The sequence below is a fragment of the Labrus mixtus genome, unplaced genomic scaffold (assembly GCF_963584025.1).
Source record: "Labrus mixtus unplaced genomic scaffold, fLabMix1.1 SCAFFOLD_136, whole genome shotgun sequence".
Lineage (NCBI taxonomy): Eukaryota > Metazoa > Chordata > Actinopteri > Labriformes > Labridae > Labrus > Labrus mixtus.
Window position 1 is genome coordinate 57501 of NW_026870226.1, and position 17500 is coordinate 75000.

Here is a 17500-nt window from a genome sequence, read left to right on the forward strand (position 1 = left end):
TAGAAATAAAGATTAGGTTCATTGATGATTCATCCTCACCTGTGTGTTGGAGGCAGATGTGAGCAGCGTTTCCCACCAGCTGCTTGTGTTTACAGTGATCACACAGTAAACATAAGCTAACAGCAGCTAGCCTTCAGTTCACATGACACACACACACATGGCCTGACTGACCTCAACAGACTCTCACGCCGTCCTGAGCTGCGTTCAGCAACATTAAACGTCCCCGCTGTCACTGTTCAAAATAGAAACCATGAGAACATCACGTTTTCCCAGCATGCCCTGGAGCGAGGAAGCGACCACCCGAGGACGCTTCTGATCAGCTGGGAGACGCACCATGGGAAGGATTTTAGGACATTTTGACCTCTGCTGACCTTGGGTTTTAATTTAGCTTCAGATTTAGGACATCAAACCTGAGGATCCCAGCATGAGCTCGGCACAGTTAGCTCAGATGCTAACAGCTGCTAATGTCTTCTTCTACAATCAATCAATGAAACCTGCATCACTGAGACACAGATTGAAAGGTTGACTACAGAAGAAGAAACGCTCAGTCTTTATTTAAATCCTTTAAAAAGTTAGTAAAGTTGAGAAGAGGCTATTATTAGCCTTTATAACGGTTAGCCTCTTGAGCTAGTTAGCTTACAACACTCCTAGTTTCTTTAGATGAACCAACTTGTAATTCTTGTATCAGAAAAGAGTTCTTTACTATTGTTATTAGTAATATTAGTATTACTGAGTATTTATTTAATGTTGAGAATAATCATGAGCACCATACGCTAATGTTAGCTGATGGTGCTAAACCGGTTTCCTCTGCTTTGAGTCTTTACCAGAACTTAAACAAGCTAACTATAGTTTTACTAACATCAGCTTGATTCACCAAGTGTAGTTTTTTATTCCATTAGCTTGTTTCTATAACGTTAGCTTGTTTCTATGACATTATCTTGTTTCATGAACATTAGCTTATTTCTATAACGTTAGCTTGTTTCTATAACGTTAGCTTGTTTCTATAACATTAGCTTGTTTCTATAACGTTAGCTTGTTTCTATACCGTTAGCTTGTTTCTATAACGTTAACTCGTTTCATGAACATTAGCTCTTTATATAACGTTAACTTGTTTCTATAACGTTAGCTTGTTTCTATAACGTTAGCTTGTTTCATGAACATTAGCTTGTTTCATGAACGTTAGCTTGTTTCATGAACGTTAGCTTGTTTCTATAACGTTAGCTTGTTTCTATAACGTTAACTTGTTTCTATAACGTTAGCTTGTTTCTATAACGTTAACTTGTGTCTATAACGTTAGCTTGTTTCTATAACGTTAGCTTGTTTCTATAACGTTAGCTTGTTTCTATAATGTTAACTTGTTTCTATAACGTTAGCTTATTACTATAACGTTAACTTGTTTCTATAACGTTAGCTTGTTTCATGAACATTAGCTTGTTTCATGAACATTAGCTTGTTTCTATAACGTTAGTTTGTTTCTATAACGTTAGCTTATTTCTATAACGTTAACTTGTTTCTATAACGTTAGCTTGTTTCTATAACGTTAACTTGTTTCTATAACGTTAGCTTGTTTCTATAACGTTAACTTGTTTCTATAATGTTAACTTGTTTCATGAACATTAGCTTGTTTCTATAAGGTTAACTTGTTTCTATAACGTTAGCTTGTTTCTATAACGTTAACTTGTTTCTATAACGTTAACTTGTTTCTATAACGTTAGCTTGTTTCATGAACATTAGCTTGTTTCTATAACGTTAGCTTGTTTCTATAACATTAGCTTATTTCATGAACGTTAGCTTGTTTCTATAACGTTAACTTGTTTCTATAACGTTAACTTGTTTCTATAACGTTAACTTGTTTCATGAACATTAGCTTGTTTCTATAACGTTAACTTGTTTCTATAACGTTAACTTGTTTCTATAACGTTAACTTGTTTCATGAACGTTAGCTTGTTTCTATAACGTTAACTTATTTCTATAACGTTAACTTGTTTCTATAACGTTAACTTGTTTCATGAACATTAACTTGTTTCTATAACGTTAACTTGTTTCTATAACGTTAGCTTGTTTCTATAACGTTAGCTTGTTTCATGAACATTAACTTGTTTCTATAACGTTAACTTGTTTCTATAACGTTAACTTGTTTCATGAACATTAGCTTGTTTCTATAACGTTAGCTTGTTTCTATAACGTTAGCTTGTTTCTATAACGTTAGCTTGTTTCTATAATGTTAACTTGTTTCTATAACGTTAACTTGTTTCTATAACATTAGCTTGTTTCTATAACGTTAACTTGTTTCTATAACGTTAACTTGTTTCATGAACATTAGCTTGTTTCTATAATGTTAGCTTGTTTCTATAACATTAACTTGTTTCTATAACGTTAACTTGTTTCTATAACGTTAACTTGTTTCATGAACATTAGCTTGTTTCTATAACGTTAACTTGTTTCTATCACGTTAGCTTGTTTCTATAACGTTAACTTGTTTCATGAACATTAGCTTGTTTCTATAACGTTAGCTTGTTTCATGAACATTAACTTGTTTCTATAACGTTAGCTTCTTTCTATAACGTTAGTTTGTTTCTATAACGTTAACTTGTTTCATGAACGTTAGCTTGTTTCTATAACGTTAGCTTGTTTCTATAACATTAGCTTGTTTCTATAACGTTAACTTGTTTCATGAACATTAACTTGTTTCTATAACGTTAGCTTATTTCTATAACGTTAGCTTATTTCTATAACGTTAACTTATTTCTATAACGTTAACTTGTTTCATGAACGTTAACTTATTTCTATAACGTTAACTTGTTTCATGAACGTTAGCTTGTTTCTATAACGTTAACTTGTTTCTATAACATTATCTTGTTTCTATAACGTTAACTTGTTTCTATAACGTTAGCTTGTTTCATGAACATTAGCTTGTTTCTATAACGTTAGCTTGTTTCTATAACGTTAGCTTGTTTCTATAACGTTAGCGTGTTTCATGAACATTAGCTTGTTTCTATAACGTTAGCTTGTTTCTATAACGTTAACTTGTTTCTATAACGTTAGCTTGTTTCTATGACGTTAGCTTGTTTCTATAACGTTAACTTGTTTCATGAACATTAGCTTGTTTCTATAACGTTAGCTTGTTTCTATAACGTTAGCTTGTTTCTATAACGTTAACTTGTTTCTATAACGTTAACTTGTTTCATGAACATTAACTTGTTTCTATAACGTTAACTTGTTTCTATAACTTTTAGCTTGTTTCTATAACGTTAGCTTGTTTCTATAACATTAGCTTGTTTCATGAACGTTAGCTTGTTTCTATAACGTTAACTTGTTTCATGAACATTAGCTTGTTTCTATAACGTTAGCTTGTTTCTATAACGTTAACTTGTTTCATGAACGTTATCTTGTTTCTATAACTTTTAGCTTGTTTCTATAACGTTAGCTTGTTTCTATAACATTAGCTTGTTTCATGAACGTTAGCTTGTTTCTATAACGTTAACTTGTTTCTATAACGTTAACTTGTTTCATGAACGTTAGCTTGTTTCTATAACGTTAACTTGTTTCTACAACGTTAGCTTGTTTCTATAACGTTAGCTTGTTTCTATAACGTTAACTTGTTTCTATAACGTTAGCTTGTTTCTATAACGTTAACTTGTTTCTATAACGTTAACTTGTTTCTATAACGTTAGCTTGTTTCATGAACATTAGCTTGTTTCTATAACGTTAGCTTGTTTCTATAACATTAGCTTATTTCATGAACGTTAGCTTGTTTCTATAACGTTAACTTGTTTCTATAACGTTAACTTGTTTCTATAACGTTAACTTGTTTCATGAACATTAGCTTGTTTCTATAACGTTAACTTGTTTCTATAACGTTAACTTGTTTCTATAACGTTAACTTGTTTCATGAACGTTAGCTTGTTTCTATAACGTTAACTTATTTCTATAACGTTAACTTGTTTCTATAACGTTAACTTGTTTCATGAACATTAACTTGTTTCTATAACGTTAACTTGTTTCTATAACGTTAGCTTGTTTCTATAACGTTAGCTTGTTTCATGAACATTAACTTGTTTCTATAACGTTAACTTGTTTCTATAACGTTAACTTGTTTCATGAACATTAGCTTGTTTCTATAACGTTAGCTTGTTTCTATAACGTTAGCTTGTTTCTATAACGTTAGCTTGTTTCTATAATGTTAACTTGTTTCTATAACGTTAACTTGTTTCTATAACATTAGCTTGTTTCTATAACGTTAACTTGTTTCTATAACGTTAACTTGTTTCATGAACATTAGCTTGTTTCTATAATGTTAGCTTGTTTCTATAACATTAACTTGTTTCTATAACGTTAACTTGTTTCTATAACGTTAACTTGTTTCATGAACATTAGCTTGTTTCTATAACGTTAACTTGTTTCTATCACGTTAGCTTGTTTCTATAACGTTAACTTGTTTCATGAACATTAGCTTGTTTCTATAACGTTAGCTTGTTTCATGAACATTAACTTGTTTCTATAACGTTAGCTTCTTTCTATAACGTTAGTTTGTTTCTATAACGTTAACTTGTTTCATGAACGTTAGCTTGTTTCTATAACGTTAGCTTGTTTCTATAACATTAGCTTGTTTCTATAACGTTAACTTGTTTCATGAACATTAACTTGTTTCTATAACGTTAGCTTATTTCTATAACGTTAACTTATTTCTATAACGTTAACTTATTTCTATAACGTTAACTTGTTTCATGAACGTTAACTTATTTCTATAACGTTAACTTGTTTCATGAACGTTAGCTTGTTTCTATAACGTTAACTTGTTTCTATAACATTATCTTGTTTCTATAACGTTAACTTGTTTCTATAACGTTAGCTTGTTTCATGAACATTAGCTTGTTTCTATAACGTTAACTTGTTTCTATAACGTTAACTTGTTTCATGAACATTAGCTTGTTTCTATAATGTTAGCTTGTTTCTATAACATTAACTTGTTTCTATAACGTTAACTTGTTTCTATAACGTTAACTTGTTTCATGAACATTAGCTTGTTTCTATAACGTTAACTTGTTTCTATCACGTTAGCTTGTTTCTATAACGTTAACTTGTTTCATGAACATTAGCTTGTTTCTATAACGTTAGCTTGTTTCTATAACGTTAGCTTGTTTCATGAACATTAACTTGTTTCTATAACGTTAGCTTCTTTCTATAACGTTAGTTTGTTTCTATAACGTTAACTTGTTTCATGAACGTTAGCTTGTTTCTATAACGTTAGCTTGTTTCTATAACATTAGCTTGTTTCTATAACGTTAACTTGTTTCATGAACATTAACTTGTTTCTATAACGTTAGCTTATTTCTATAACGTTAGCTTATTTCTATAACGTTAACTTATTTCTATAACGTTAACTTGTTTCATGAACGTTAACTTATTTCTATAACGTTAACTTGTTTCATGAACGTTAGCTTGTTTCTATAACGTTAACTTGTTTCTATAACATTATCTTGTTTCTATAACGTTAACTTGTTTCTATAACGTTAGCTTGTTTCTTGAACATTAGCTTGTTTCTATAACGTTAGCTTGTTTCTATAACGTTAGCTTGTTTCTATAACGTTAGCGTGTTTCATGAACATTAGCTTGTTTCTATAACGTTAGCTTGTTTCTATAACGTTAACTTGTTTCTATAACGTTAGCTTGTTTCTATGACGTTAGCTTGTTTCTATAACGTTAACTTGTTTCATGAACATTAGCTTGTTTCTATAACGTTAGCTTGTTTCTATAACGTTAGCTTGTCTCTATAACGTTAGCTTGTTTCTATAACGTTAACTTGTTTCTATAACGTTAACTTGTTTCATGAACATTAACTTGTTTCTATAACGTTAACTTGTTTCATGAACATTAGCTTGTTTCTATAACGTTAACTTGTTTCTATCACGTTAGCTTGTTTCTATAACGTTAACTTGTTTCATGAACATTAGCTTGTTTCTATAACGTTAGCTTGTTTCATGAACATTAACTTGTTTCTATAACGTTAGCTTCTTTCTATAACGTTAGTTTGTTTCTATAACGTTAACTTGTTTCATGAACGTTAGCTTGTTTCTATAACGTTAGCTTGTTTCTATAACATTAGCTTGTTTCTATAACGTTAACTTGTTTCATGAACATTAACTTGTTTCTATAACGTTAGCTTATTTCTATAACGTTAACTTATTTCTATAACGTTAACTTATTTCTATAACGTTAACTTGTTTCATGAACGTTAACTTATTTCTATAACGTTAACTTGTTTCATGAACGTTAGCTTGTTTCTATAACGTTAACTTGTTTCTATAACATTATCTTGTTTCTATAACGTTAACTTGTTTCTATAACGTTAGCTTGTTTCATGAACATTAGCTTGTTTCTATAACGTTAACTTGTTTCTATAACGTTAACTTGTTTCATGAACATTAGCTTGTTTCTATAATGTTAGCTTGTTTCTATAACATTAACTTGTTTCTATAACGTTAACTTGTTTCTATAACGTTAACTTGTTTCATGAACATTAGCTTGTTTCTATAACGTTAACTTGTTTCTATCACGTTAGCTTGTTTCTATAACGTTAACTTGTTTCATGAACATTAGCTTGTTTCTATAACGTTAGCTTGTTTCTATAACGTTAGCTTGTTTCATGAACATTAACTTGTTTCTATAACGTTAGCTTCTTTCTATAACGTTAGTTTGTTTCTATAACGTTAACTTGTTTCATGAACGTTAGCTTGTTTCTATAACGTTAGCTTGTTTCTATAACATTAGCTTGTTTCTATAACGTTAACTTGTTTCATGAACATTAACTTGTTTCTATAACGTTAGCTTATTTCTATAACGTTAGCTTATTTCTATAACGTTAACTTATTTCTATAACGTTAACTTGTTTCATGAACGTTAACTTATTTCTATAACGTTAACTTGTTTCATGAACGTTAGCTTGTTTCTATAACGTTAACTTGTTTCTATAACATTATCTTGTTTCTATAACGTTAACTTGTTTCTATAACGTTAGCTTGTTTCTTGAACATTAGCTTGTTTCTATAACGTTAGCTTGTTTCTATAACGTTAGCTTGTTTCTATAACGTTAGCGTGTTTCATGAACATTAGCTTGTTTCTATAACGTTAGCTTGTTTCTATAACGTTAACTTGTTTCTATAACGTTAGCTTGTTTCTATGACGTTAGCTTGTTTCTATAACGTTAACTTGTTTCATGAACATTAGCTTGTTTCTATAACGTTAGCTTGTTTCTATAACGTTAGCTTGTCTCTATAACGTTAGCTTGTTTCTATAACGTTAACTTGTTTCTATAACGTTAACTTGTTTCATGAACATTAACTTGTTTCTATAACGTTAACTTGTTTCTATAACTTTTAGCTTGTTTCTATAACGTTCGCTTGTTTCTATAACATTAGCTTGTTTCATGAACGTTAGCTTGTTTCTATAACGTTAACTTGTTTCATGAACATTAGCTTGTTTCTATAACGTTAGCTTGTTTCTATAACGTTAGCTTGTTTCTATAACGTTAGCTTGTTTCTATAACGTTAACTTGTTTCATGAACATTAACTTGTTTCTATAACGTTAACTTGTTTCTATAACTTTTAACTTGTTTCATGAACATTAGCTTGTTTCTATAACGTTAACTTGTTTCTATCACGTTAGCTTGTTTCTATAACGTTAACTTGTTTCATGAACATTAGCTTGTTTCTATGACGTTAGCTTGTTTCTATAACGTTAGCTTGTTTCATGAACATTAACTTGTTTCTATAACGTTAGCTTCTTTCTATAACGTTAGTTTGTTTCTATAACGTTAACTTGTTTCATGAACGTTAGCTTGTTTCTATAACGTTAGCTTGTTTCTATAACATTAGCTTGTTTCTATAACGTTAACTTGTTTCATGAACATTAACTTGTTTCTATAACGTTAGCTTATTTCTATAACGTTAGCTTATTTCTATAACGTTAACTTATTTCTATAACGTTAACTTGTTTCATGAACGTTAACTTATTTCTATAACGTTAACTTGTTTCATGAACGTTGGCTTGTTTCTATAACATTAGCTTGTTTCTATAACATTAACTTGTTTCATGAACATTAACTTGTTTCTATAACATTAGCTTGTTTCTATAACGTTAGCTTGTTTCTATAACGTTAACTTGTTTCATGAACATTAACTTGTTTCTATAACGTTAGCTTGTTTCTATAACATTAGCTTGTTTCTATAACGTTAACTTGTTTCATGAACATTAACTTGTTTCTATAACGTTACCTTATTTCTATAACGTTAACTTATTTCTATAACGTTAACTTATTTCTATAACGTTAACTTGTTTCATGAACGTTAACTTATTTCTATAACGTTAACTTGTTTCATGAACGTTAGCTTGTTTCTATAACGTTAACTTGTTTCTATAACATTATCTTGTTTCTATAACGTTAACTTGTTTCTATAACGTTAGCTTGTTTCATGAACATTAGCTTGTTTCTATAACGTTAGCTTGTTTCTATAACGTTAGCTTGTTTCTATAACGTTAGCGTGTTTCATGAACATTAGCTTGTTTCTATAACGTTAGCTTGTTTCTATAACGTTAGCTTGTTTCTATAACGTTAACTTGTTTCATGAACATTAACTTGTTTCTATAACATTAGCTTGTTTCTATAACGTTAGCTTGTTTCATGAACATTAACTTGTTTCTATAACGTTAGCTTGTTTCTATAACGTTAGCGTGTTTCATGAACATTAGCTTGTTTCTATAACGTTAGCTTGTTTCTATAACGTTAACTTGTTTCATGAACGTTAGCTTGTTTCTATAACGTTAGCTTGTTTCTATAACATTAGCTTGTTTCATGAACGTTAGCTTGTTTCTATAACGTTAACTTGTTTCTATAACATTAGCTTGTTTCATGAACGTTAGCTTGTTTCTATAACGTTAACTTATTTCTATAACGTTAACTTGTTTCTATAACGTTAACTTATTTCTATAACGTTAACTTGTTTCATGAACGTTAGCTTGTTTCTATAACATTAGCTTGTTTCATGAACATTAACTTGTTTCTACAACATTAGCTTGTTTCTATAACGTTAGCTTGTTTCATGAACATTAACTTGTTTCTATAACATTAGCTTGTTTCTATAACGTTAGCTTGTTTCATGAACATTAACTTGTTTCTATAACGTTAGCATGTTTCTATAACGTTAGCTTGTTTCATGAACATTAACTTGTTTCTATAACGTTAACTTGTTTCTATAACATTAGCTTGTTTCTATAACGTTAGCTTGTTTCTATAACGTTAACTTGTTTCATGAACATTAACTTGTTTCTATAACATTAGCTTGTTTCTATAACGTTAGCTTGTTTCATGAACATTAGCTTGTTTCTATAACGTTAGCTTGTTTCTATAACGTTAGCTTGTTTCTATAACATTAGCTTGTTTCATGAACGTTAGCTTGTTTCTATAACGTTAACTTATTTCTATAACGTTAACTTGTTTCTATAACGTTAACTTGTTTCATGAACGTTAGCTTGTTTCTATAACGTTAACTTATTTCTATAACGTTAACTTGTTTCTATAACGTTAACTTGTTTCATGAACGTTAGCTTGTTTCTATAACGTTAACTTGTTTCTATAACATTAGCTTGTTTCTATAACGTTAGCTTGTTTCTATAACGTTAACTTGTTTCTATAACGTTAGCTTGTTTCTATAACGTTAACTTGTTTCTATAACGTTAGCTTGTTTCTATAACGTTAGCTTGTTTCTATAACGTTAACTTGATTCTATAACGTTAACTTGTTTCTATAACGTTAGCTTGTTTCTATAACGTTAACTTGTTTCTATAACGTTAACTTGTTTCATGAACATTAGCTTGTTTCTATAACGTTAGCTTGTTTCTATAACGTTAACTTGTTTCTATAACGTTAGCTTGTTTCTATAACGTTAGCTTGTTTCTATAACGTTAGCTTGTTTCTATAACGTTAACTTGTTTCATGAACATTAACTTGTTTCTATAACGTTAACTTGTTTCTATAACGTTAGCTTGTTTCTATAACGTTAGCTTGTTTCTATAACGTTAGCTTGTTTCTATAACGTTAGCTTGTTTCATGAACATTAACTTGTTTCTATAACGTTAGTTTGTTTCTATAACGTTAACTTGTTTCTATAACATTAGCTTGTTTCTATAACGTTAACTTGTTTCTATAACGTTAGCTTGTTTCATGAACATTAACTTGTTTCTATAACATTAGCTTGTTTCTATAACGTTAGCTTGTTTCATGAACATTAACTTGTTTCTATAACGTTAGTTTGTTTCTATAACATTAACTTGTTTCATGAACATTAACTTGTTTCTATAACATTAGCTTGTTTCTATAACGTTAGCTTGTTTCTATAACGTTAGCTTGTTTCATGAACATTAGCTTGTTTCTATAACATTAGCTTGTTTCTATAACGTTAGCTTGTTTCATGAACATTAGCTTGTTTCTATAACATTAGCTTGTTTCTATAACGTTAGCTTGTTTCATGAACATTAACTTGTTTCTATAACGTTAGCTTGTTTCTATAACGTTAGCTTGTTTCATGAACATTAACTTGTTTCTATAACGTTAACTTGTTTCTATAACATTAGCTTGTTTCTATAACGTTAGCTTGTTTCTATAACGTTAACTTGTTTCATGAACATTAACTTGTTTCTATAACATTAGCTTGTTTCTATAACGTTAGCTTGTTTCATGAACATTAACTTGTTTCTATAACGTTAGCTTGTTTCTATAACGTTAGCTTGTTTCATGAACATTAACTTGTTTCTATAACGTTAACTTGTTTCTATAACATTAACTTGTTTCTATAACGTTAGCTTGTTTCTATAACGTTACCTTGTTTCATGAACATTAACTTGTTTCTATAACGTTAACTTGTTTCTATAACATTAGCTTGTTTCTATAACGTTAGCTTGTTTCTATAACGTTAACTTGTTTCTATAACGTTAACTTGTTTCTATAACGTTAGCTTGTTTCTATAACGTTAGCTTGTTTCTATAACGTTAACTTGTTTCATGAACATTAACTTGTTTCTATAATGAGATGAGAGAGAGATGATGATCTGAAAGGTTTTTAAAAACAGATGATGATCTGAAAGGTTTTTAAAAACAGATGATGATCTGAAGGTTTTTAAAAACAGATGATGATGATCTGAAAGGTTTTTAAAAACAGATTATGATGATCTGAAAGGTTTTTAAAAACAGAGATGATGATCTGAAAGGTTTTTAAAAACAGATGATGATGATCTGAAAGGTTTTTAAAAACAGATGATGATCTGAAAGGTTTTTAAAAACAGAGATGATGATGATCTGAAAGGTTTTTAAAAACAGATGATGATGATCTGAAAGGTTTTTAAAAACAGATGATGATGATCTGAAAGGTTTTTAAAAACAGATGATGATGATCTGAAGGTTTTTAAAAACAGATGATGATCTGAAAGGTTTTTAAAAACAGATGATGATCTGAAGGTTTTTAAAAACAGATGATGATGATCTGAAAGGTTTTTAAAAACAGATGATGATCTGAAGGTTTTTAAAAACAGATGATGATCTGAAGGTTTTTAAAAACAGATGATGATCTGAAAGTTTTTTAAAAACAGAGATGATGATCTGAAAGGTTTTTAAAAACAGATGATCTGAAAGGTTTTTAAAAACAGATGATGATGATCTGAAGGTTTTTAAAAACATGATGATGATCTGAAGGTTTTTAAAAACAGATGATGATGATCTGAAGGTTTTTAAAAACAGATGATGATCTGAAGGTTTTTAAAAACAGATGATGATCTGAAGGTTTTTAAAAACAGATGATGATGATCTGAAGGTTTTTAAAAACAGATGATGATGATCTGAAGGTTTTTAAAAACAGATGATGATCTGAAAGGTTTTTAAAAACAGATGATGATCTGAAGGTTTTTAAAAACAGATGATGATCTGAAAGGTTTTTAAAAACAGATGATGATCTGAAGGTTTTTAAAAACAGATGGTGATCTGAAGGTTTTTAAAAACAGATGATGATCTGAAGGTTTTTAAAAACAGATGATGATGATCTGAAGGTTTTTAAAAACAGATGATGATCTGAAAGTTTTTTAAAAACAGATGATGATGATCTGAAGGTTTTTAAAAACAGATGATGATGATCTGAAGGTTTTTAAAAACAGATGATGATGATCTGAAGGTTTTTAAAAACAGATGATGATCTGAAAGGTTTTTAAAAACAGATGATGATGATCTGAAAGGTTTTTAAAAACAGATGATGATGATCTGAAGGTTTTTAAAAACAGATGATGATGATCTGAAGGTTTTTAAAAACAGATGATGATCTGAAAGGTTTTTAAAAACAGATGATGATCTGAAAGGTTTTTAAAAACAGATGATCTGAAAGGTTTTTAAAAACAGATGATGATGATCTGAAAGGTTTTTAAAAACAAATGATGATGATCTGAAGGTTTTTAAAAACAGATGATGATCTGAAAGGTTTTTAAAAACAAATGATGATGATCTGAAGGTTTTTAAAAACAGATGATGATGATCTGAAGGTTTTTAAAAATAGAGATGATCTGAATGTTTTTAAAAACAGATGATGATGATCTGAAAGTTTTTAAAAACAGAGATGATGATCTGAAAGTTTTTAAAAATAGAGATGATGATCTGAAAGTTTTTAAAAACAGAGATGGACGTCAGAATCAAAGATAATACAAAACTCAATGAAACTCCATCTTCAGGGAGCGTCTGGTGTTCCCTCTCTGTTTCTCTCTCTCTTCCTCTGATGGTGTATTGTGTTCAGAGGAAACGCTCGCTGAGTCTCCAGATGGTTTACAGGACGTTCACACACACACACACACGCTCCCTGTGGAGTGTGTGTGTGTGTGTGTGTGAACCTGAGGGGTTTACATCTAATCATCTGTCAACATTTATTTTCTTTTTTCCGCTCTCAGTCTGTTTTTCCCACGATGCATTTGAAGTTTTCTGATTACTGGCGTCTCTCCGTGTTGGTGTCTCTAATCGATCCAGTGATCTGAAGTCGACTTTGTGAGTTCATCTGAATAAAAACATGGTTGAACTGTATTCATCCTGCAGATATGTAAACGTAGAGGTTTGATTATAAATCAAAGACATGAGCTGTGTGTGGTAGAGGTGAATAAAGCTTCCTTCCTTTGCTACATGGAGCTAGGCTAGCAGTTTCCCCCTGCTTTCAGCATCTGTGCTAAGCTAGGCTAACTGCGTCCTGACCTGGTTCATGTTCTGCACACAGACACAGAGAGGATCAAGAGACAGACTAAACGTGTCCTCGTTGTTTATTCTGTTACAGAGATCAATAAAGTTTATTCAATACTCACTAAACATTGTGTAAAGACCGAGGACGCACCTCTCTCTCCTCCTGCTGCAAAAAGTGAAGCCAAAGTAACACGGGAGCTGACATCTTCAGCATTTGGAGTGCAGTCGCTGTATTTAAGCCCCGCCCCTTCCTCTAACCCAATCACACATATGACTTCCTGCTAAAAGGTCAAAGGTCACTCAGGTGGGTTCAGACCACAGCGGAACAGATTCTGGTGTCGGTTTGTAGAAGACACGATCATCCAGAGCACACAGGAACGCAGGAGCCTCATTTGTTAACACAGCTGTCAATCATGATGTCACACTCCTTTATGTATCATCAGATAAATCAAACTAAACATGTCAGAAACATGAAATCAGCATGCATGTTAGTCCCATCTGTTTACATGGAGGAGGCGGAGCTTATGATCTAATCTGCAGCCAGGCAGCAGGGGGAGCTCTACATGTTTTGGCTTCACGCTGAGGGGAACTGTCTGTCGTCCATCTTTTTATTCAGAGTGCGTCGGCTGTAATCTGATGGATTCAACGGGATTTAAACCAACAGCCACTTTTTCTTCCACAGGTCAGAGGTCAGCTGGGATTAAACCCTGACTGAAGGTTTACCTGATGTTTGATGAACACTGGGATCTGATCCCGGATCAGTTCTGGAGGATGGTGTGTGGTTTGGCTACAGATCAGGAGCAGGGCTGTGATTATCAGAGATTTGGAGGTTTAATCCTCTGAGTGATTCTCAGATTAAAGGTTTGGATTCTGGAACATCCAGCTGAAATATGTAAACTGTCCTCCAGAGACCCTCATCAGAGACCCTCACCCTGTTCCCCCCACAGATTCAAACCCTGATGTTTACCTCCCTGTGATGTTTCTCCTTCAGGTAGTAACAGAGGAGAGACAGGATCAGCTGGGTGTGTGTGTGTGTGTGTGTGTGTGTGTGTGTGTGTGTGTGTGTGTGTGTGTGTGTGTGTGTGTGTGTGTGTCTGTCTGTCTGTCTGTCTGTCTGTCTGTCTGTCTGTGTGTGTGTGTCTGTGTGTGTGTGTGTGTCTGTGTGTGTGTGTGTGTGTGCGTGCATGCTTAGTTACAGTGCGTTTGTGATGTTTTCTGTCAGATGGGGCCTCTTTAGGGAGGTTTCCTGCTGTCATTGAAATCTGCTGTGGTCTAAAGTTTGTCGGCCCTCAGGGGCCCCCTGCTGGCCCCCTACTGGCCTGGGCATTAACATGGAGCTGCACAGCTGGATGTGAAACAATGGACTCAGCTCATGAGTCAGTTTTCTATTTTCAGTCAACAAGGAAACACACCTCATTGTGACATCATCAGTGACATCATCAGTGTTGGGGTTGTATCAAGTCAACTTTGGTTATATTCTTTAATAATTATTTCTAATTATTAATAATATAAATAAAATATCATCAAACTATGTTTAATCTCGTTTTGGGGCACCACCCTGTACTCAGGGAAATATAACCAAAATATCACTCAAATCAGTCTCAGATTAGTTATTTAATTACTAATATTATTAATAATTAATAACTATATTTAATAAATTGAAGGCGTGAAATCCGTACACAAAGCCTTCACACCCAGCTTATATCACAATGTAAATACACCAGTAATCACAAACAACTGCTCTCTTAAATTATAACAGAATTTATTTAAACAAAGCAACATCAATCCAAAATCAATGAACTTAATCAAACAAATAACTATTATAAACTAATCTAAGCAAACAAACATTATCAAGCACACCTTGTGAATGAGGTGTAAATGTGTGTGTGTGTGTGTGTGTGAGAGAGAGAGAGAGAGAGAGAGAGAGAGAAAACAAGATGGTGGAGAGAGACAATGCACCATGTGGCTTCGTCACATGGTGACAAAATGGTGGACAACAAAGGAAGCCGTGTGGCTGCCTTTTGAAATAGTTTGAGCTCTCTGAGCTGAGTTCAGTAACTGTTACTTTAACACCAGAAAGCCAGTGGCCGGACTTTGATTCAATGGCGGGTACACTGGTCTTTCTGATTGTGAAAGCCATTGACTGAAGGTAAACTAGCATAGCATTACACACACAGGTGAACACAGCAGTTCATCACAATAAAACAAATGCAGCAGCTCACAACAGATAATAAACAGAATGTGATGTCTTGTAAACAATGATGCATAATTATCAGTGGTTATAAAAGAAACATAACTATTTCTGAAACTATTTCTGCCCAGACCAAAGCTCTTACTTGGGGTAACTCCTGGTGATCGTTGCAAAGCTGGTTAGATCGTCACTCTGTTGAATGTTGAATCATCAGATTCAGGCAGGGTTCCTTCGTGGCAGATGTAGGAGGAGGGTAGCGGGATTCAGAGCTTCGACCAGAGCGCTGCTCTATAGGGTCTTCTGGTTGCAGGAGCCGAGTTCTTTATGTGTCCTTGTGGATTCAGGGATCAGTGGGCTTCCTTCAGCGCTCCTGTCCAGTTGCGTTCAATGACGTCTTACGAAAAATCGAAGGAAAGAAACTCTTCTTTTTGCTCGAACCTGATAGCATCTGATTGCGCCCAAAACTCCTAAAAATATGCCGTGGAAGTAGTCAGCTGAATCCTCTGATGCTTGAATTCAGCATGTGAAGAGCTACCTATACTGAGCTAGGAGATCAGCTCTGGAGTTTAACCTATGTAAGTCAAGAGGAGGAAAGGGTTTGTCTCGAATGCTGGAGTCCATCTTCTTGGAGAGGGTATCCTCTGGTGTCGGCAGACCACACTTGAAGAGAAGGAAGCAATGCCTGGTGATTGCTTTTAAAGACTGGAGCTGCCTGTGGGTTTACCTCAGCTTCCGGCCCCCCCTTTACGTCACACGTAGGTGTGAAGTACCGCAGGGGATTCTGGGATAAAGAGTCCTTTTAGGCCTCTGTGATCTCAGTAAATAACTCAAAGGCACAGACTGTCCTAAGCCTGCGTGGCCCAACATCAGTGACATCATCAGTGACGTCAGTGGACACCATATAAGGACATTTGAATGACCAGTCTGTCAGTTTATGTCCTTTAAGTGTAAAATAAATCAAACCTTTACCATGAGAGCTTTGAGATCAATGATCCAACCTTCAGCTTCACAAAGGCCCCGCCTCTTTTTTCAATGTAAATGTGAACTGTTTGTTCTGAAGCCTCGTCGTCCTCACAGCTGGAGCTCTACATTAGCAACCATTAGCATCCCTCTGGCTAGCATTAGCATTGTGAATGGCGTCCCAGCATGCAGTCTGTTGTCAGAGTGTGAAGAAGCAGGATGGAAGTTTTCTCTTGTTGTTGATGAAGATTTTTTCTCCATCTATCTTTCCTGTTTGTCGCTCTTTAATGATACGCTGCTGCAGTTAGCTTTCTCAGCCAATCACTTTCTTTCAGACTAATGAAGGAGTGAATGTATTTATTAGTCTCAGCTGACACATGGGGCCCACTCGGCTCAGTCTGGGTGGTTGATGAAGGGCCCCTGATGGCGCCCTGTGGGGGGGGGGCAGGGGGGGGTCCCAGCTGGTTCTGAGTTTTCTGTTTACATGCTCTGCCCATTTAAAGGCAGGTATATGTCCACAAACACCAACACAGCTCCGCCCCCACTGAGCCCCACAGACAGGTACACATGTGACCTCACAGACAGGTACACATGTGACCTCACAGACAGGTACTCGTGACCTCAGACAGGTACACTCGTGACCTCAGACAGGTACACATGTGACCTCACAGACAGGTTCACATGTGACCTCACAGACAGGTACTCATGTGACCTCACAGACAGGTACACATGTGACCTCACAGACAGGTACTCATGTGACCTCACAGACAGGTACTCATGTGACCTCACAGACAGGTACTCATGTGACCTCACAGACAGGTACACATGTGACCTCACAGACAGGTACTCATGTGACCTCACAGACAGGTACACATGTGACCTCACAGACAGGTACTCATGTGACCTCACAGACAGGTACTCGTGACCTCACAGACAGGTACACATGTGACCTCACAGACAGGTACTCATGTGACCTCACAGACAGGTACACATGTGACCTCACAGACAGGTACACATGTGACCTCACAGACAGGTACTCATGTGACCTCACAGACAGGTACTCGTGACCTCACAGACAGGTACACATGTGACCT